General features: G+C 38.2%; 1 protein-coding gene across 3 annotated transcripts in view; it reads left to right on the top strand.

The window, feature by feature from the left end:
• The window catches only part of Csrnp3 (cysteine and serine rich nuclear protein 3), a 204038-nt gene that overhangs the window by 40038 nt on the left and 141146 nt on the right, over nucleotides 1-22854 (top strand). Inside the window, exon 2 of one of the 3 annotated variants that reach the window (XM_070021780.1) lies at nucleotides 12366-12432. The exons of 1 other annotated variant lie outside the window; for it this stretch is intronic. The gene's annotated coding sequence lies outside the window, so the exon portion shown is untranslated. Of the gene's footprint in view, nucleotides 1-12365; nucleotides 12462-22854 lie in introns of those variants that run through there. One more of the 3 variants, XM_070021763.1, reaches the window with a different exon arrangement.

Genomic DNA, 22854 nt, shown 5'->3' with positions numbered 1-22854 from the left:
CATATGGGATTGATTATAGATTTTCCAGACAATTCATAGAAGATGGCTGCCTTTGTGTAGGTGAAAACATCTTTCTAGCACTGTGTTCCTCTTCTTTTACTTTTCTTTGTACTGCTACAGGGGTTTGAACTTATAGCCTGTGTTTTCCCTTAGCTGTTTTGTTCACAGCTGATACTCTTACCATTTGAGGCATGCCTCCACTTCCAGATTTTTGCTGTTTAATTGGAGTTAAAAGTCGCTTGTATTCCTCTGTCTTGGCCGACTTCACACCACAATTCTCAGATCTCAGCCCCTTGAACACTTAGGATTATGGGTGTGAGCCATCAGCACCCAGCCTAGCACCATCTTCTTGTAGGCTCCAGCAGTTTAGATCTTAAGGACTATTCTAGTGTAACACTTTGCTGTCATTCTATGCTCATATCTAGTCCTTACTCTTCTTCTGAAATGAAGAATGAAAGGGTGGGACATGATATTTCCACCCCCTCAGCTCTATACATCAACTGCCTCCTGGATCTGGTTCCCCACCAGGCTGAGCCATCTACAACTCTGGTAGTTTACATGGCCTCCTCCTTTGTGTCTCCAGCCGAGAGGCGACAGCTTCCTCCTGATGTGGCTAGCTCTTGAGCTTCACTGTTTTCCCTATTTGTTTAGCATCAAAACTCTGTTGAAAGAGTTGTGACTAGTTCTCTGTATGTAATTCTTTCTGTGAGGCTACTACACTTATACTCTGTTTTATGAATTGGTCTGTGACTGACGGCCATCCAGGCTTGTGTTATGTGCTGTTCACTGAACCATTTAATTTGGCCATGGATCAAGTCTTTCCATTAGGCATGTCCCGTGCATTTCCCCATTATGTGGTGATAATGAAAGAAGATCTGGAGTATGTTACAAGAATAAAATGGGAAGACAAAACACCAGGGCTGCCTTCAAAGTATTCATTTTGATGGCCTAGTTCATATTATCATAAAGATCTGAAATAAGTACTCTGTCTGTGTGTGTGTGTGTGTGTGTGTGTGTGTGTGTGTGTGTGTGTGTGTGTGTGTGTGTATCTTGGGGTTTAAACTCAGGGCTGAGGTGCTATCCCTGGGCTTTAGTGCTCAAGACTAGAGTTCTACCACTTGAGCCGTAGCTCTACTTTCAGCTTTTTTTTGGTGATTAATTGAAAGGAAGAGTCACACTGGTTTTCCTGCCCAGTTGACATTGAATTGCAATCCTCAGCTCACCCCCTCTTGATAGGATTACAGATGTGAGTCTTGGTAAAGTAAATATGTTTTAAATAGCATCTTGAAATATAAGTATTTGCAAGTGAATAAATAGAGAAAATATTTAAGTTGCTTTAAAACTTTTAAATATTCTATAAGTTTCTGTACTTGATTTTTCTTAGTAAGGGTCTAATATGTGAAAGATTTGCATTGAGTCAATGTTTTTGATGCCTAAAATAAAAACAACTTTACTGCCGACTGATAAAATAGGAGTTGATATGCTCTTTAGAAGAAATTGCTATTCAGTAATTTGCCCAAAGTCATGGTTAAGAAATGACAATAGCCAGGTGCAAGTGGCTCATGCTTATAATCCTAGCTACTCAGGAGGCTGAGATCTGAGGATCACAGTTCAAAACCAGCTAGTGCAGGAAAGTCTGTGAGACTCTTATCTCTAATTAACCACCAGAAAAGAGGAAGTGGCACTGTGGCTCAAGTGGTGGAGCACTAGCCTTGAGCTGAAGACACAGGGACATTGTCCAGGGACATTGTCCAACTGATGAAAGAAAGAGAGAGAGAGACAGAGAGAGAGAGAGACAGAGACAGAGACAGAGACAGAGACAGACAGACAGGGAGACAGACAGACAGACAGACAGACAGACAGACAGAAAGACAGAGACAGAGACAGAAAAGAAATAACAGAAAATGTCAACCTGTTTTTTACTTTGCTACACCAGAGCAGAAGCACCTTGTATTACGTTAAGATTCAAATAATTCTTTCTTGACCTGCATTAAATATGCATTTCTGTAGTAATTCAGTATTTAATTTAAAGTAAAAATTAGTATTTAATTTATAGTAAAAATCAATTTATTGTGAAGTCATGGATTAGGCCAAACATTTAGGAAGTTATTCTGTAGTAAAGTTCCTATTCATTTCCTTATTTTCTTTACACATACTATATTTGACATTGGCATTAGGTGTTCCTTATTGTTATACCCATATCAATTTCAGGACAGAATAATTATGCTCTATCTATCTATCTATCTATCTATCTATCTATCTATCTATCTATCTATCTATCTATCTGTCTATTTATCTATCTATCTGCCACTAAATATAGAATGTGTTTTATGAATTGGGCCCTGATTAACAGTCATCTAAGCTTGGATTATGTGCTCTTCACTGATCCATTCAATTTGGCCAAGGGATAAAGTCAGCTACACCAGGCAACATTCCTAATGTATGAAGAAAATATGTGAACATTTATTACATGCTTATTAGGTGCTGGACATTTTCTATAGGAGTCTGTTGTACTTAAAAAATCTCATTGTGGAAGAGAAGATAAAGATGTGTTCTCATCAGAAAGTCTGAGATTTCCCCTGCATTTTTCTTTGTACGTGTGTGTGTGTGTGTGTGTGTGTGTGTGTGTGTGTGTGTGTGTGTAGGGGGTGGGGTGCTTATACCAGTAATGGGACTTGAACTCAGGCCCTCAAACTCTTCCTTGGCTTTTTCACTCAAAGCTGGTGCTCTGCCACTTGAGTCATAGATCCACTCTCAGCTTTTGCTGATTAGTTGAAGATGAGTCTCATGGACTTTTCTCCTTCTGCCAGCTTCAACACAGGTTCCTCAGATTTCAGCCTCCAGGGTAGCTAGGATTACAGACATGAGCCACCAGTGCCCAAAAACTTTCCTCTGCATTTTAAAAAAGAATGAAAGTTGTCAGGAAAGGTCCAGTGACCAGCCAAGACCCTTTTGGAGCATCCATACCCCACAAGCCAATAATAGGTTTTCATAAGGTAAATTGTCCATCATAAGAATTAAGGTTGGCACTGCAGGTTGCTTAATTAAAGCTTACACTGACAAATGTTATGAAGATCTTCCTGTTTTATTCCTGTCAGTGGATATCACTTTTTCTTTTTTTAGGGTTCATTTCCATTTTCTGCTGCTCAGCATGAAAGTACACTGACTAACATAGTCTTCAATTTAGCTGTGTTCCTAAGACCATCTGTAAGAATTTATGCATTTCCCAGGAAGCTGATCAATTCTAACAGCAACCCTCAGTTTCCTTTGTGAGATTAAGGAATCCTAAAATCATCCTTATATGTAAAAGTTGATCTTTATTTGAGAAAAAAATTACAGACCCAACGTCCAAAATGGTTCTGTACTTAAAAATTTATAGGGAACAATCTTTGATGCAGACATATACATATTTTATGTAAAGTCATAAGTACTTTCTCACAATATGGGTAGTCTTTCCCTTCCTCCTTTGCTTCCTCCCTCCCTTGTCTTTGTTCCTTTCTTTCTTTCTGCTTGGATTTTTCTCTTTATCAACAGCAAAGCACATATTTCTAGATTTGGATAAGAATATACTTTTATTGTTTAAAATTCTGTTGTATTTTTAATATATTTTTTATTGTACAGATACTGTACAGAGGAGTTATAGTTACATGAGTAAGCTAATGAGTACATTTCCTATCCAACATTGTTACCCCTTCCTTTGTTTTTCCTCTACCATCCCTTCCCTCCCCACCTCAGCAACTCCCTCCACTCCCAAGCTGTAGAGTTCATTTTCAACGTAGTTTCTTGTATTGTCTCCTTTTCTCATTGTGTTGTCTTATTGTTACAATGGGCCAACCTGTATCCTTATTTCAGCATTTTGTTATTTCCCTTCCCCTCCCCAAATTAGGAAAATATATATACAAGATGCAGGGCACTGGAATCAAATACAGTGAAAACAGGGGTTATACCATGGGGGAAGAACATACAAAAGAAACAACAACAACAACAAATGACACAGTACATTATAAGTACATTAAAAACAACAGCAAGTAAGATAAAACCTCTTGTATCCCTATCTTGGGGTTCATTTTGCTTAGCATCATCTTATATGGTCATATGTATATAGCTTTTGGCCTTTTCTGCTTGTCCTAGACACATACTAGTTATTGTAAGTAAGGGAAACCATGGGACCTATGTTTCTTTGGGTCTGTCTTAGTTCACTTAATATATATATATATATTTTTTTTTTTTTTGGGGGGGGTCCGGTCGTGGGGCCTGAACTCTGGGCCTGTGCGCTGTCCCTCAGCTCTTCAGCTCAAGGCTAGCACTCCACCACTTGAGCCACAGCACCACTTCCGGCTTTTTTCTTTTTGCTTATGTGGTGCTGAGGAATCGAACCCAGGGCCTCAGGCATGCAAGGCAAGCGCTCTACCACTGAGCCAACTTCCCAGCCCCAATATAATTTTTTTTCCCCCAAGTCTTTCCATTTCCTAACAAATGGGGTGGTGTCAAGAATACATTTTTTTCTTTTAAAGCCAGCTATAATCCTAGATACTCAGGACTGAGCCTGAGATGTGAGGATTGTGGTTTGAAGCTAGCCCAGGCAGAAAAGTTCCATAAGACTCTTATCTCCAATGAACTATTCAAAAAAGCTGGAAGTGGTGCTGTGTCTCTACTGGCAGAGTGCTACCTGTAAGGTGTATTAAATAGGTAGGTTTCATTAGGTAGTCAATGAAGAGAACACCACATGCTATTCAGGCAGGAAAAGAAGTTTATTTACTGAACTGCTGCCCCATCAAGGAAGGGGGTGACCCAGGACTTATCTAGGCCAGGGACAGGAAGAGATGTGGCCAGGTGGGGGAAAGGTGTGGCCACACTGGATTGGGATGTGACCTCAGGGTCTGGGAGCCTCCTAAGGTCAGATGGGAGGCATATGAACAGAGGTGGCCCAGGATGTGACCTAGCAGGAAGGGAAGGTGACTGTTTCCAGGTCTGCCAGTTACCTAGGTAACAGATGTTGGGCAGAAACAGCCAAGAGGTAGGGAGGTGTCCCTGTGCAGACCTTACACTACCCTTGAGCATAAAGAAGCTCAGGGACAGCGCTCAGGCCCTGAGTTCAAGCCCTAGGACTGCCAATAAAAACAAAACAACAAAAAAACCCTGTGTTTTATTTTTATTTTTTTATTGTCAAGGTGATGTACAGAGGGGTTAGAGTTACATAAGTAAGGTAATCAGTACATTTCATGGCAAAGTTTTTACTCCTTCCCTCATTTTTCTCCCACTTTCCCTCCCCCCCAGCCCCCCACCCCCAAGTTGTACAGATCATTTCCAACATATTGTCTTGTGAATATCGCTGTTGCATTGCTTCCCCCTTGTCCTTTGTCTCACCATTCTGTTGTTCCCCTTCCCTTCCCTAATTCAGATAAATGTATATACAGTACCAGGGTACCAAAATCAAATACAGTGACAACAGCAGATATACCATAGGGGGAAGAACATACAAAAGAAACAAGAAATCACATAGTACATTAAATACAACAACAAATAAAAACATCTGTGTCCGTGTCTTGGAGTTCATTTCACATAGCAACATTTTATGTGGTCATATGTACTTAGCTATTGAGCTGTGCTGCTCATCTGTTAAGATTATCCTACATAATCTTATTTATTCTCTTATTTATTGCAAATAAAAGAAAACACGGGACCTATGTTTCTTTGGGTCTGGCTTACTTCACTTAATATGTTTTTTTTCCCCCATCTTTCCATTTCCTTACAAATGGGGTGGTGTCATTCATTCTGATGGAAGTATGGAATTCTTATATATATATATATATATATATATATATATATATATATATATATATATATATGTATATCACATTTTATTGATCCATTAATTTACTGAGGGGTATCTGGGTTGGTTTCATATCTTAGCTATGGTACTATGGTGAATAATGCTTTGATAAACATAGTTGTGCTGGTAGCTTTAGTGTGGCCTTGTTTGTGGTCATTTGGATAAATCTTTTGAGGAACCTTCATACTGCTTTCCAAAGTGGTTGAACATGTTCACACTCCCACCAACAATGCAGTAGGGTTCCCTTTTTGCCACATTTCCTCCAGGAACTATTGTTATTAGATTTCTTGACTCATTCCTGTAATCCTAGCTAGTCAGGAGGCTAAGATATGAGAATCACAGTTTAAAACCAGTTCAGGCAGTAAAGACCAAGAGGCTTTTAACTCCAATTAACAACCAAAAAGCTGGAGGTGAGGAATGAGTACTAGCCTTAAGTGAAATTGCTATGGGACAATACCCAGACCCTGAGTTCAAGCCACAGTACCAGCACAAAGCAACAACAAAATAAAAAACCCAAACCTACTTTTTCTGTAAGTCCTAAGCAAGTGTTTATTTATCCAAAAATACAAAGTCCCTGTTCTCATAATGTATATATCACTGGTCAAGAGAAAATAAACAAGCAAGAAATATGAATTCACTGACTTACACAGACTTTTCTGTTTGGGCTGATTTGAGCTCTTGATCCTCAGATTTCAGCTTGTTGGATAGTTAGGATTATAGCAGAAGAGCCTCTTTGAGTGATTTCATAGCATATGTTAATGAAGGAAACAGGATAAATTGCTAGGCCCTTTGGGAGAGGGGTCCATTTGAAATTTGTCATATATTGAAAGTTGTATGGCTAACACAATATAACTATATCCAGTATGTATGTATGCATGCGTGCATGTGTATATAACTGTGTATCTATGTATACACTTTGTGTGTGTGTGTGTGTGTGCACATGTGTATGCATGCACATGAGCCTGTGTGTTTTTCAGTTGTGGGGCTTGAACTCAGGCCATGGGCACTGTCCTTGAGCTCTGTTTTGCTCAAGGCTAGTGCTCTATCACTTTGAGCCACAGCTCCACAGGAGATCAGAGTCTCATGGATTTTTCTTCCCAGGCTGGCTTTGAACTGTGATCCTCAGATCCCAGCCTCCTGAGTAGCTAGGATTACAGGTGTGAGCCGCTGGCACCTGGCTCAGTGTATTTTGTTTGTTTGTTTCTGGTCACATTAGTTTGAAGATACATGTAGGAAAGGCCTTGGAGGAGAGTGCATGTGAGGGACAGACTACAGATATGTAGTCAGTCACAAAGGGCTCTATACTGGGTAAAGGGAGGAGAGTGGACATTAGTGGGGTGAGTTAACTATGTGTAGACCTCAAGAAAATTCTTGATTGTTAAGTGCATGATGTCAACAATGGGGGAATCTTTGTTGTAACAGTTCCTTAAAACTATATCCTGTCCATTACAAGGTAGATTTTAAAACATGTTTTCAATCTCTTGTATGATAGGGTATTTTAGCCAAATTTGTAGTCTGTCTAATGTATAATTTTCTTCAAGAGTCATCTTTCTTAGGCTTTAAAATATTTCCTTAAAATTGTCACACAGATAATTCTTGAAAACCCCAAGTAATTGTGATTTTTTTTTTTGTCTGTCATGGGCTTCAACTCTGGACCTGTGTGCTGCCCCTCAGATCTTCAGCTCAAGGCGAGTGCTCTACTGCTTGAGCCACAGCACCACTTCCAGTTTTCTAGTGGTTTATTGGAGATAAGAGTCTTTCCTGCCCGGGCTGGCTTTGAACCATGATACTCAGATCTCAGCCTCCTGAGTAGCTAGGATTACAGGCATGAGCCACCAGCGCCTGTGTAATTGTGATTTTTTTTTCTTGCCTTTGTACAGAGAATCCCTGAGCAAATTTTAGAGAATTATCTGCACATTTTTGAGTACAAATGATTGAGTGGCAAAGCCTGATCTATAAAATATGTAAAATTAATTTTGCTGCAACTCCTGGACACTTTACTGAAAGAGAATGACTTATTATTTTAGAAACTTCCTTGGCATATAATACTGCTTTTTATATTTCAACACAGGTTTGGACAAGATGGAAATTAATTTTTGTGGTTTCATAAATAGAGTGAGGGCTACATGTATTTTTAATAGTTGTACTGCAGCATTGTGTGAAGATAAAATTGGAGTGGTATTATTTTAAAATATTTCTAAATTTAGATGGTGGTGTTGTCTTTTCTTACGAAGATGGGGTCAAACTTGCCATGGCAGGTCAGCCTCATGCTAGGTTCTATCCTTGGCCTTTTTATTTTGTCAGAAAACTACTTGTCATTCAGATGAAATGGTGCTGTGCTGATGGCAGGCCTATTAATTGTGCAGTATTATGTTTCAGGTGCAGTTGCAAATACAATTAAACTATTAGGTTAAACTTGTTTTCTTTGTACTTTAGAAACACCAGGTCATTTCTACACTTATTCATAGACCAGTGCTCTCTTTTTACCATGTAAACCATGATAGGAACCAGGCCTGTAGAAGTTGTCAGCTTAGAGGTTTTAAATTCTGTGGTTCTGGAAAAAAACACGTATTCTCAAAACTCACTCCTGTAATCGTAGCTACTCAGGAGGTTGAGATCTGAGAATCGAGGTTCAAAGCCAGCCCGGGCAGGAAAGTCCGTGAGACTTTATCTCCAATAAACCACCAGAATACTGGAAGTGGCTAGAGTACCTGCCTTGAGCTGAAGAGCTGAGGGGCAGCGCTCAGGCTCAGAGTTCAAGCCTGTGATTGACAAAACAAAACAAAACAAAAAAAGCAAAACCAAAAGCAAATGCTTTTTTTTTTTTTTTTTGGTTGTAGTGTTTGAACTCTGGGCCTGGGCACTGTCCTTCAGCTCTTCAGCTTAAGGCTAGCGCTCTACCACTTGAGCCACAGTGCACTGCAAATGCATTTTTTTTTAAAGTCAGGAACAAGGTAAGAGTGTTTCAGATAAGTTCTATTTCCTTGTATTTGATGAATCATTGATTGAAATATCACAGGCTCAGGCCCACATCTCTGGGATGTGACCTCCAGTGGCCTTGGAGTGCTCTTGGTGCTGGCTAGCTTGCCCACTGATTGAAACATGCCAACAAGAGCCATGAGCTTCCCTGACCCACTATCGGAGGCCTTTAGAAAAAACCCTGACAAGCATGGAAGACAGTCCCGACCCTTGCCACTCCAAATGACAGCTGGGATTTGTAGAACGATTTTCAGTCATGTTTATAGGCAACCAGAAAACCAAGGAGGCTGGAACAAGGGCAGGTATCTTCACTTTACTTGTGAAGGAATTTATATACAACTAAAGTCTAGACATCAAAGTTTCTCAGTTGAACTTCAAGTATTAAAAAGATCAGATGAGAACCATAAGCATTAGGCTCACATTTCTAAATTATGATTTATGTCCATTCCATTTTTTTTGGATGTCAGCTGTCAGATATGAATTGATTTATTTTCCCAAGCTAGCACGTTGTACTTATTTTGGCATATGCTGTACAAAGGTGTTTTATTTATTTTATTTTATTATTTTATTTTTATCCATGATATATTTTTTTCAGTCATGGGGCTTGAACTCTGGGCCTGAACGCTGTCCCTCAGTGTTGTAATTTTAAAGGAAAAAAAAAAGATGTCTCAAGTCTTCCTGCAAGAATTATTTTTTTCTTAATATGTCTGTACATCCTTTTTTAACACAGCCTCACATAACAATATCCTCAAGTCCCATTCATCTGGACAAAGTACTAAATTGAAATAGCCCATGTCAACTACCGTGCATCGTGCATAGAAATGGCATTGACTCTGGATCCTCAGAGCTTAACTTTTGTGCTGCATTCCGCTTGTTTTTCCAGATGACTTACTTCTTCTGATGTGCTGGATTCTCTTTTGTGGATCCACTGGCCACCTGTTTAATCTATGCATAGCACTTATTTTTACTTATTCAGCTTTCAACAGGTCAGAGTTTCAGTACCTATTCAATAGCAAGGGCACCTTGACTCTGTCAAAATAATATCTTAATTATAGGCATAAAATTTTAAATCAAATTTCTGAATACTTTGCTTACTATAAGACCTGACATTCCAGAAGAAGGTCTTATATATTTGATTGTAGGGTACAATTTTATTTTATATTTAACTCTTAATCATTAATAGCCAAAAATACCTAATCTATTCCTTTTATTTTAGCTTCAATAGGGAGTTTGAACAGTATTTATATTTAGGATGAAATTACAAATGATACTTCAATAAATAAAATGACATTTAACTAATACAAAATTGTGTGTGTGTGTGTGTGCACATGCGCACGTGTGCGATTGCACATGCCAGATCTGGAGCTTGAACTCAGGGTATGGGCACTGTTTCTGAGCTTTTGTGCTCAAGGCTAATGCTCTACCATTTGAGCAACAGCTCCACTTTGGGCTTTTTGGTGATTAAATGGAAATAAGAGTCTCATGGACTTTCAAACTATGATCCTCCGATTTCAGATTCCTGAGTAGTTAGGATTACAGGACTGAGCCACTAGTGCCTGGCTACAAAATTCATTTTTATCACCAAAGAAATTAGAGTTTATGAATGACATTTATGGACGTGTTCAACTCAACATCCAATTTATTTCACTATATTGTTTTAGTTGGAAATAATTTTAAAGTCTACTTAGCTGACATGTTTAAACAGTGATCTGTTAGTGTGCTTGCATGTTTGTTGGTTTTTAGTTATGTGGAATGTAATCTTAGGATATTTGTCTTTAGCTGAGTAAACACAATAAGCTGCTTTCTGAAATGTTTCTGAAAGTTAGTGAAAGGATGATTTAAATTATTTCTTCAGTGGTCTCCAGTGTGCCATCATTTGAGCATGTAATGATCTCAATGGAATTTTAAGTATTTAAAAATCATACATCATACAGAATTTTGAATCGGCCTTTATGAGATGCCTTAAATTCTGCTCAGTCTGGGGTTGGTCAAACCAGACTGGACTTGATAACCTCTATTCATCTGTAATTCTGACTATTGTTTGCTATTTCTGTGCTGTTGAATCACAGATTTTCTAGTTAATTCCAAACCTTTACTTCAGCATATCTGTGTAGATAGTCCCCAAGTCTAAATAAAGCATTAGGATGGTGGTACTGGTGGCTTATGCCTGTAATCCTCGCTATTCAGGAGGCTGAGACCTGAGAATCACATCATAAGTTCTAGGTATGTCTAGGCTGTGGTATCCTGTCTCAGAAGTCAAAAAGAAGCAAATAAGCCCAAAGAAATGTTCATTTTGAGTTTTACTATTGTTATTCCTGTACTCTTGGACTCAAACAATTCTCCCACCTCCAGATACCTAAAAGCTGCATCGACAGATGTATGCCACCGTACCTGGCTAATTTTTATGCTTTAATAGGGATACAGTATTTTTTGCTAATTTTTTATTGCTATTATAAAGCTGATATACAAGTCAGGTAATGAGTACATTTCTTTTTGGACAATGTTCCCCCTTCATTCTCTCCCATTATTTCCTCTTGTCTCCACCCACAGCTGTATAGTTCATTTTCAACATATTGTCTACTAAGTACCCCTGAGTACATATGAGAATGGAAAATTCACAAATGATCTAGGAAAAAATGATACATGTTGAAGTTTTAATAAACAATATGTGGGGGCTAGGAAGGTGGCTCAGTGGTAAAGTGCTTGCCTTGCATGCATGAGTCCCTGGGTTCAATTCCTCAGCACCACATAAACAGAAAAGGCTGGAAGTGATGCTGTGGCTCAAGTGGTAGGTACAGTACTAGCCTTGAACTGAAGAGCTGAAGGACAGCACTCAGGCCCAGAGTTCAGGCCCCATGACTGACCAAAAACAAAACAAATCAAAACAAAAAAACCCAAAATGTATAGAATTCCTGCCAAAAAAATTTTAAACTACAGCAATGTAATTTTAATGTATATCTTAAAGGATATATGTGTATTTGTATATCTGTATGTTCGTGTGTGTGTGTGTGTGTGTGTGTTAGAACTCAGGGCCTCCAAAGTGCTAGGCATATACTCTTTCACTGAGCTACACCCTTATTTATTTTCATTGTCTTAAGTTATCTTAAAGTTTTAATATTGTCTTAAATATGAATGTAAATATTTGAGTTAATTACAGAATTAAATGTTTTCTCCTATGTAAGTTAGGAAAAAGTAATACATATTTATTATATTTTTTACCTGTTATCAAAAGCTAGGGCATTTTTGGTTGATATTCTCCAATACTTGTCTTGAAGCTATGAATCTCCTGGAAATAAAGAGATATATAAGTCTAACACTATATGTTGAGAAGTTAGTTTCAAAAAAGTTAAATAAGTAAATAAAAGTACATAAGTGATTCACTAGGATCTTCACTAGGCTCTTCCAGTACTAGGAGGTTGTTTCTTCACTAAAGACCATATATCTGTTTGTATAGCCAAGGCCTTACCTACCAAGAGTCTTAGGTTTGCATCTCCTGTTGGCTTTACTCAGAAAATGTAGCCCTTTGTAAAAATAAAACATTTTCTTTTTCAAGGAAAAAAAAATCAAAGAGCTATCAAGAAACTGCAAACATGCTCTCCAAGGCATAGAGTCTTCTTCAGGTAAACACTGGAATTCTTCCAATATCAAGGTTAGAAGTTCAAACATTATTATTGTCTTGCATTTTAGCCATCTGACATAGACCTTTTTCTAATAACAAATAGAAAGTTCATTTGGAAGTTATTGCTACACTGCAGATTAAAATAGTTCATTTTACTAAAATATCTTGTAAAAGTGGATGATTTCTACCTCTTTTATGTCACAATACACAATGTCATAGGTTTATAATTTTCAGTGAAGGAGTTTGTTTTCACTTGGCCAAGTTTGTTTATAGTCTGCATTTTTATTCATTTTATTCATCCAAGAGTTAATTTATTGAGGGATTACCAAGGGTAAGATGATTTGATAATGCCAAAATGAATAAGATAAGATCCCCATTGTCAAGAGAAAGTATGAACATGAACATATGTCCAATGAATATGTTACCCAGAAATTAATTTTATTATGAACCTAAACAGTACATAACTAAAAGAAAAGCTAGACTTAAGAAGGGCATGGAGTGAACTCTAAAGCCTGCTAGGAATTATTTGGGGATTATTCATATTTTCACATTATGACTTCTATTAGCCTAGAAACCATCAGAGTTTACATTAATGAGAATTTTTCTTTGATTAAAGTAGCTCTTTAAGCACAGTGCTGGTAAGTAATATGAGATTCTAAGGAAGAGAAGTGTCTTTGGCTACACTGTAAATATCATGTTGTTGCAATTAATTGTGCAAACAGCTGTGAAAATGGCAGCATTGCCCAGTTGCTTCCTTTTTATTATCCCAGTGCAGTCAATTTCTTTATTAAGCTCACCAGAGAATTAAATCATTTCCCCAGCGACCTAGAAAGGCTTGTAGGTTTGAATGGGATTGAACTCTATAGCTCCAAAGGGATCCTGTGCAAATAATAGCTGGCTGTGCAGAGACTTGAAATGGAGGTGAGTCAGGCCCTGCTTGAACTGCAACCACACAGCACTGTGCTTTGCAGGAGGGATTTTTTTTCCTCTTTTTTTAAGGTGATGTTGAAGTAAGTTGAAGTTAAGTTGAAGTAAGTCACCTAACAAATAAGAATAAATTCTTTTATTAAAAATCAGTGGAGACACTCCGAGTATATGGCATTAGAAAATAAGTCAATTCATTTAAATAACAACTGTCATCATTCAACCAATATATGTTGTGTTATGGGACTAGGTAGGGGAAAGCAGTTCCTCTTACAGAGGAAATTACATATTGCTGGTGGGTAATGGGAACAGAGTTCTCCGTTTAAATGCCATGGAGAAAAAGCTAGAAGGAAATAAATTAGATGTAAAAAAGAAAGGAAAGAATTAAATGTAGGATGATATTTTTAGAGAAGCTTGATGACTTGTCTCTCATAAGTTAGACAAGAAAAAAGTGACACTTGTGTCCCTATAGTTGCAAGTAAAAGCCAGTGTGCTGAAATACAACCTCTGATGGTAAATTTCCTGAAGTGTGTCTAGTGAAGGCGATGTGTAGGTGAATTACAGAATATGTCTGTTCCTCGAATTTTCTAGAAATGATCATGTATTTAGTACATATACTTAAAATCTGGTATATTTAAAAAAAAGAAACATAGGTGTAATAAACAGATCCATTCACTCTCTGAAAGGATATAGACTTTCTTTGTATAAAAGGAAATTGGATATTCCGTTTAACTGAATGAAATCTAAACATAAATGGGTTCATAATTTTGACACTATGACATGTAAGTGAAGCATGGCTGAGAAGTCTCTATATGAGTGCTTCCCATACTCTAATCATCAGTCTTATTATTGTTTTAGGAAAGCATCGAGAATTGAAGGCAGAAGAACATTATTATTTCATTCACATACTAATAGTTGAAAGCATGTAGGTTTCTATGTGTTTCGTCCAGTAGAAGATATATGGAAATTTGAATATTAAAATAAATTGGACTCTTTTTTTTTTTTTTTTTTTGCTTATGTGGTGCTGAGGAATCGAACCCAGGGGCTCATGCATGCAAGGCAAACGCTCTACCACTGAGCCACCTTCCCAGCCCATCTTTTTGATTATTAACAAGGGAGTCACAGGTTCTCTGTGATGCTGGCTGGTCTCTTGGAGTTTCCCTCTGTCATGCTCAGTACTGAGCAGAGGAGGATGACATGATTAAGGTTCAGATGCTCCTATTTTTTCCACCTATACTATAGATAAATCCATTATATAATTTGACATTATCGTAAATCTTTCAGCCCTCTCTCTCTGTCTCTCTCTGTCTCTGTCTCTCTCTCCCTCCTATGTGTGTTGGTCCTGAGGCTTGGATGCTGTCTCTGAGCTTTTGTGCTCAAGGCTAGTACTCTACCAGTTGAGCTACAGCTCCACTTCTGGCTTTTTGCTAGCTAATTGGAGATAAGAGTCTCATGGACTTTTCTGTCTGTGCTGGTTTTGAACTAGGATCCCTAGAACCTAGCTTTCTGAGGATTAGAAGTTTGAGTTTACTAGATAAACTCTTGAAACGTTTAGCCGGATACTGGTGGCTCACACCTGTAATCTTAGCTACTTAGGAGGCTAAGACCTGAAGCCAGCCCTGGCAGAAAAATTTCAGAGATTTTTATCTCCAGTTAACCAGCAAAAAGCTGAAAGTGGAGGCATGGCTCAAGTGGTACAGTATCAGCCTTGAATAAAAATGTTGAGCAGGGGGCTGGGAAGGTGACAAGTGGTAGAGCTCTTGTCTTGCACGCATGAGGCCCTGGGTTCGATTCCTCAGGACCACATAAGTAAAAAGAAAAAAGCCGGAAGTGGCGCTGTGGCTCAAGTGGTAGAGCCCTAGCCTTGAGCTGAAGAGCTGAGGGACAGCGCCCAGGCCCAGAGTTCAGGCCCCACAACCAGACCCAAAACAAAAAAAAAATGTTGAGCAGTTTTCTATGCAGAAAAAGTTGTTATGCCAATTTGTTTAATTAAGATAAATCAATGTGAAAGAAGTATTTGGCCATTGAAATAAACAAAACAAATGGCCATTAAGAAGCCTCAGAATTACCATTGCAATTTACTTCAGTCTTCCAAAAGACAGATACCATTTGCAACACATCATCTGAAAGAAGTAAAGGTCAATTATAGAGCATTACTAGGAGCACAAAGGAAAGATATTTGTGGCTCAATCAAGCCAAAGCAGACAGTGTTTATTAGATAGTGTTTTACATGTGTTGTAGAAGGATTTAGTGGATACCTCTAAATTGACCTCTAAACTGAGGTCTGCTTTGAGAAAAATAAAAGGAAGGATGTGTGTGTGGGGGGAGGTATTAAAGGAAAGTTACAGGAAAATTAAGATTTCTCATGCAATGTCACTGTTTTCATCTGGAAACATACATACAGAATTAGAAATACTTTCATTTAAGGGGAGTGGAAATGTGACTTTTCAAAAGTTAATGCTTTCTGTTAGATTCCTTCATTTTCATCCTCCCTAAATTTGCTTTACAACTTGTTAATCCAGAAATCATTTTCAAAATTGTTCCACAAGTCCAGCTGCCCATAGCAGCTTCCACATGATGACAGTTCTTCTCACAAACATGCGCGTTGGAGTCTGGCATCACCTAGAATGCCACTGCTCCGTGTGACTATTCTTTATCCACATCTGACTTCGCTGGTTCTCCAAATGATTTCATGGCAGTTTTATTCTTTCTTCATTTTTGTGAACACCTGACCTAGTCTGTGATTCCTAACTTCAGCATTACTGACATTTTGGTCCAGGCAAGTCTTTGCTGGGATGGAGGGACATTGTTCTCTGCATTTTAGGCTCTAATAAGCCAGCAGTACCTCTACTTTCATTGTAACAACCAAAAAGGTCTCCAGACATAGTTCAGTGTCCTTGTGAGACAACATTGAAAATTGCTAATGGAACCTTTACCTCTCCCATCTCAGCAAACTTGTATTCTACATCAAAAACAAAATTCTTTCCAGCCTTCCAACAGTATCTTATTCTCAAAGTGACTCAATAGAGCTACTTTCATATCAATGTTCAAATACTTCTGACTGTACGTTTTTATTATTTTATTTTTGGCAATACTAAGTTTGAACTCAGGGCCTCATGTGTGCTAGGCTGGTACTCTCCCTCTTTTTTTTTTAATTGTATTTTATTTTATTTGAGAACATACTGTACAGAGGGGCTACAATTACATGGGCAGGATAATGCATACATTTCTTACCAAGCATTGCAGCCTCCTCCTTTGTTTACCCTTCACTTCCCTTCCCCGCCTTGGTACTCTCCCTCTTAATCTATGTCCCAACCCTTGCTTTTGGTGGAGAAGAGTCACTCAGACTTTTCTGCCCTGGCTGACCTCAAACTATGATCTTCCAGACTTCAGCTTCCTACGTAGCTAAGATTAAGGTGTAAGCCACAGCATTTGACAATCATTGAGATATTCTTAATTTCCTTTCATTTGTTTTATACCTGGCTTTGTATTTAAAAAAACATCTTTGCCAAATTAAGACGGAATATAAAAAAGTTGGAAAATTAATCATTACCCAAATTTTCCCACTTGTAAGAAATAACAGATAAAGATAAAAACAAAGAGAAAGTTAGCGTTCCTTTACTTCTTTATCCTAGGGTTCATTCACTGAGATTTCTGGAGCCATTGATCTTTGGTATTTTCTCCAAGTCCTGCCCATGGTTTTACATGGACAGCAGCAGACTACACTGCTCTGCAGCTTGGGTTTTCCTTCATGGTACCTATGACCTTGAATCAAAGCTATAGTGAATCTTCACTTTCTTTATAGGCTCATGAGTGCTGCAGCAACAAATTATACCACTCTGCAGACATACAGTGCTTGAGTCTGATGCTCAATAGCATTTGCAAATCCTTTAGCTGCTTGATATCAGCGACTATTTCAACAGTTTATCACTGGGCTGAAGTCACACATCTCCCTTCACCCTTAACGCCATTGCTATGTTAACAAGGAAATTGAGGTCATTGTGTGGAGACAGTGAGTCCTTGCCATTCCCTCTGGCTTCAGCTTCATCTATAAACATTCTTGCTCTCCTCCGATCTCAAGGAACTACTAGGATTCTTTCCTGCTATTCAAAGCCTGTGTTTGATTTTTATTCCTTCTCACAGAGCCTGAGACCTTTTGCCATTAATTATCTCCTTTTGTCCACTTTCCTCATTGTGATTCCTTTCCTATCACCTACATATGTTGCCCACATTTCTAGCCTGAAAAAAATAAAAACAAATCAACAAACAAAACAAACTGATCTTTCTTTCACCTAAGCTCACTACCCTACTACCATCCAATTTCCTCCCCGACACATTGACTCTGTGCAGCAGTCTACATTCATTATGGTGTTTCTAGTAGGAGTCACTCCATCCACAGCACAGTGCGATTTGATTTCTAACCCCACTTAACCGAGCATGCTCTCTCTAAAGGCACAGGTGACCCACAGCCCTTATCTTTGCAGGCCATCCCTTGGGTATTTGCCATTGTTAACAACATTTTTCTTTCACTCTCTGTGCTGGCATCCCACACCTCCTTTCTGTTGCAGACATTTCACAGGCTCTTTCTTGGTTCCTCCATCTAGAAATTCATGAATGACCAACTCAAGCATCAATAGATGGCTATAGGTGATATAAAAGAATGAAGCTGGCTAATGTGAAAGCATTAGCATTGACGAGGTCAAAGAATATATGAAGAAAAGTTACTGGTAACTTATTCCTACTCACATGACAGAGTCCTAGTCAACACGACTCTCTTCTGTTTACCCTGCCCACATTTATTTGTTGAAATAACTTACTCTTAGGACTTTGTTACTACACAGGTGATTCCAGACTTCTTCTTCAGCCTAGCCACAGGAAGTACTTTTCTTTTTTGGTGATGGTAAAGGGACTGGAGCTCTAGCCCTTGCACTTGCTAGCCTGGCACTGTACTTTTTGACCTATGCCTTTGGTCTGTCCTCAAACTGTGGTCTATCTAACCTTAGCCTCCATGAAGCTAGGATTACAGGTGTGAACCAGTAGTACCCAGCTTGGAATTATGTTTTAAACACCCACTGTCTGCAGGATTGCAAGGCCTAATAAGAACACATAAAATATATCATTACTGCTGAGATCTGAGAATTATTCAAAGCCATCCTGGGCAGGAAAGTCCATGAGAGGCTTATTTCCAATTAACCCACAATAAGCCAGAAGTGGAGATGTAGCAAAAGTGGTAGAGTGCCAGTTTTAGGGAAAGAAAAGAAAAAGCTAAGAGACATTACCCAGTCCCTGAGTTCAAGTTCCAGTACTGGCACCAAAAATAAAAAAATAAAAAAATACAAGGTCCATCATAATTGACAATTGAAAATATCTGCTGTACAATAATTATACTAACATATAAAATGTTCTTACTTCCTACAGCTTCTGCTTAATATGAGGTAAGGGGTATGTAGTAAAAGTAAAGCCAATAATGGAAAGTTTCAAAGAAGAGAGGCTAGATAGAATTTCAGTGGATAGATTATGTGTGTGTGTGGGGAGGGGGAGTGTGGGTGTGTGTTTGTGTGTATGCCCATGCAAGCGAACGGACACACACTAGTCCTGAGGCTTGAACTCAAGACCTGGGGACTGTCTGTGAACTTATTTTGGTCAAGGCTACTGCTCTACCACTTGAGTCACAGCTCTCCTTTTGATTTCTTAGCATAGTGTAGTGACAATAAGAGTCTCATGGAATTTCCTGTCTGGGCTGTATTTGAACTGGGATCCTCAGATCTCAGCCACTTGAGTAGCTAGGATTATAGGCCTGAGCCACCAGAACATGGTTGATCATTCTTAATAAATGTACCATTCTTAATAAATGTATCTGTAGGAAGTATTTGAAAACTTGTTTAAAAATTTAAGTAATATCTTTCAATAAGTTGTAGCTACTAATCTAAAAAGGTCAGAAGTTTAAATTAGAATTTCATTGGAACGCTTTTGATTAGTTATATAATGAATAACTCTAATTTTAATAAAATTGTAGTTTCAGATAATTGATTCCAGATGAGAAACTGAAGAAAATATGAAAAGAAAAATCGTATTTGGAATTGTAAAAGGAAAAATGGTCACAAAATTAAGAATATATATTTATTTGTGTTGTTTTGAGAGGATTTGAAAGCATACACCAGATGTAGCATGAGATGATTAGAAAGAAACTAGTTTTCTGAGAATACTTATGAACTTTTGAATTTAGAAATCTTTTTTAAAAATTAAAACAACTCTGTCTTCTGCTTCTCTTTATTTTAGAGTTGATTTTAATTTTGTTTTTTTTTTAAATTGTGAAAATACTGTACAGAGGGGTTACAATTACGTGGGCAAGATAATGAGTACATTTCTTATCAAGCATTGTAGCCTCCTCCTTTTTTTTCTCCTTCCCATCCCATCCTTCTCCCGCTCCCCCCACCTAACCCTCCCCCCCCCACTACCAAAGTTGTAAAGTTTGTTTTCTACATAACAACTTGTACATCTTATTGTTGCAATAACTCCACCTGTATCCCTACTTAAACTATTTGTTTTTTCCCTTCCCCTCCACAAATTATAACAACATCAAATACAGTGAAAGCAGGGGTTATACCATGGGGGAGAGACATACAAAGCAACAAAGAAATAATCTTATAAATGTGTTAGAAACAATCGCATGAAAGAAAAAAACATTTGAATACATATCTTAGGATTTATTTAGATTTTTAACACCAAGGTAAAACATCTGAAATTTCTATTACCCCTGGAAACTTTGGCCCTACTATATGATACACATTTCATAAAAGTGTTATTTTTATCTGTCATAAATACCTGTTAAGGGGGCTGGGAAGGTGGCTCATGCCTTGCATGCCTGAGGCCCTGGGTTCGATTCCTCAGCACCACATAAGCAAAAAGTAAAATGCCGGTAGTGACGCTGTGGCTCAAGTGGTAGAGCATTAGCCTTGAGCTGAATTGCTGAGGGACAGCGCCCAGGCCCAGAGTTCAGGCCCCACGACCGGACTCAAAAAAAAAAAAATTAAAAAAAATAGCTGATAAGAATGAAAAGAATTAAACTGATAGTGTGAAAAGTTTCTTATTAAGAAAAATGTTAAGAGAAAATAAACCATGGAATCTTATTTCAGAGCACTTAAAAATCTCATAATTTAAATTTTTTTCTAAGGTGGGTGCTGGTGGCTCACGCCTATAATTCTAGCTATTTAGGAGGCTGAGATCTGAGGATCACAGTTCAAAGCCAGCCAGGGCAGGAAAGTCCATGAGACTCTTATCTCCAATAAACCACTAGAAAAGTGGGAGTGGTGCTGTGGCTCAAGTGGTAGAGTATTCACCTTGAGCTGAAGAGTTGAGGGACAGTGCCCAAGCCCAGAGTTCAAGCCCCATGATCGACCAAAAAAAAAGCTTTTTCCCCAAAATGATTTCACAAGGGAATATATGACATAATTTGAATGGAACTATTTAAGAACTTTTTCCTTCACACGATTTTTTGTTTGGCAATACTAGGTTTTGAACTCAGGGCCTCACACGTGTTTGGTTTCATTGCTACTTGCTAGATTGTTGCTGTACTACTTGTGCCAGCCTTCAGTCTACTTTTTGTTGTTTGTTTTAGAGATAGAGTCTTATGGATTTTTCTGCCTCAACTGATTTCAGACTACTGTCTTCCAGATCTCAGCCACCTGAGGAGCTGAGAGGCACAAACCCTCAACATAATCTTGATTTCCAATTATTGACATCATACAACTATTTCTTTTATGTGTAGAATGGATATTGGCATTAACTATACTATTAAAATTAAAGCAATGAATCTTGATCATTGTACTCATAAACTGACATGTTTAATTGAAACCTCTCTATACAACCACTTCAAGATGATTAAGAAAATAAATAAAAATAAATTAGAAATGTTGAGAAAAATGCCTTCTATGTTATGTTTTGTGTTAGGAGGTGTTTTATTTTTGAGGTCTCTCTTTTTTAATGGTATATATAACTATTATAAATGTAAAAGTACAATTAGAGTAACATGATGGATTCCTATTAAAACAAATTCTCCTGATCATTACCCCCTCAGCTCTTTTCTGCTTTGAAAGCTAATCTCCATTCATGCTGCAGCTTCTTCAGTCACCTCTCCCTGACAATCTCAGAGGGTTAAAGGTTACAGCAGGATGCTAAGAGAAGCCAAACTGCTTCAAGCTCATATTCTGTGCTCTATGTTAAGGCTTGTTGATGCAGTGGGACTAGAAAAATGAGAGCAGAACCAATTTTCCCCATGGCCTTCACCCTTTCCACAGACGACAAGATAACCACTGTTATCAAAAGCACCCCAGAATTTTCCTTTTCTGCTGTTGCCAAGCTCAAATAATGGATTTCTCTTTTCTTAAGGATATTTTACTAGGCCAAATAGAAATTATAGCAGGATATTGTTTATACAAACACAAGTGTTATATTCCTGTTTCTTTTTCTTTCTTATGGACATGCAAATAAGACTGTTAAAAATAATCTAGTACTCAACTTTGTTGTCTTTATACTAAATTGGGAGAAGTTGGATCTGACCAATGTGGAGAGTATGCATGCATGGAAATATCACAGTGGATCCTTTTAATTTGCACAGTTAATATATGTAAATAATAAAGGGTCATAAGGAGTTAGAAGATTGTACTCATGAATAGGCCAAGTTCAAGGCAAAATATTTTACTGTCTCCAATGTGTCTGAAATATTTGTGCTGGCAAAATCAATATCAATAATATGAAAATCAATGTAAAGAAAGTAGAAATAATACAGAATTAATGATCTCACCAAAAAGTATTGCTTCTTGTTTCCATTAATAGGCTTCTGAGCTTTATAAAATTAAAGTCAGGGCCTGGGGTTGTAGTTCAGTGGTAAAGCCTCTGTCTAGCATGTGTGAGGTCCTGGCTTTGATCCCAGTCCTGCAGAGAAGAAAAACATCAAAATTAGGTGTATTCTATTTACACAGGGTGGCCTGAGAACTGAAGGTAGGTTTGGTTTGGTCCTCAGAGTTTTTTAGTTAAATTATTACATTTCAACTAATTTTCTTTTTCCTTTTTAAAAAATTAGCTTATTAGTTACAGGGAAGGGGAGCAGATTTCATCAGTCATATCTCTACACATTTACACTGTATTCCAATCGATCTCAGCCTCTCCATCACATGCTTTGCTCCATTTTCTTGCTTGTACTCATCAAGTATCTTGTTCTCTGTCTGGTCCTGAAGTCATCTCAGTCTGTTATTTCAGCATTTGAAAGTACTGTATGAAGCCGGGCACTGGTGGCTCATGCCTGTAATCCTAGCTACTCCGGAGGCTGAGATCTGAGGCTGGCAGTTCAAAGCCAGCCCGGGCAGGAAAGTCCATGAGACTCTTATCTCCAATAAACCACTCGAAAACCAGAAGTGACACTGTGGCTCAAGTGGTAGAGCGCTCGCTTTGAGCTGAAGAGCTGAGGGACAGTGCCCAGGCCCAGAGTTCAAGCCCCACG

This window comes from Dipodomys merriami, unplaced genomic scaffold (genome assembly GCF_024711535.1).
Source record: "Dipodomys merriami isolate MVZ:Mamm:240054 unplaced genomic scaffold, mDipMer1.0.p SCAF_1, whole genome shotgun sequence".
Lineage (NCBI taxonomy): Eukaryota > Metazoa > Chordata > Mammalia > Rodentia > Heteromyidae > Dipodomys > Dipodomys merriami.
The sequence above is the reverse complement of the archived record's forward strand: the minus strand, read 5'-3'. Positions and strand labels throughout refer to the sequence as shown.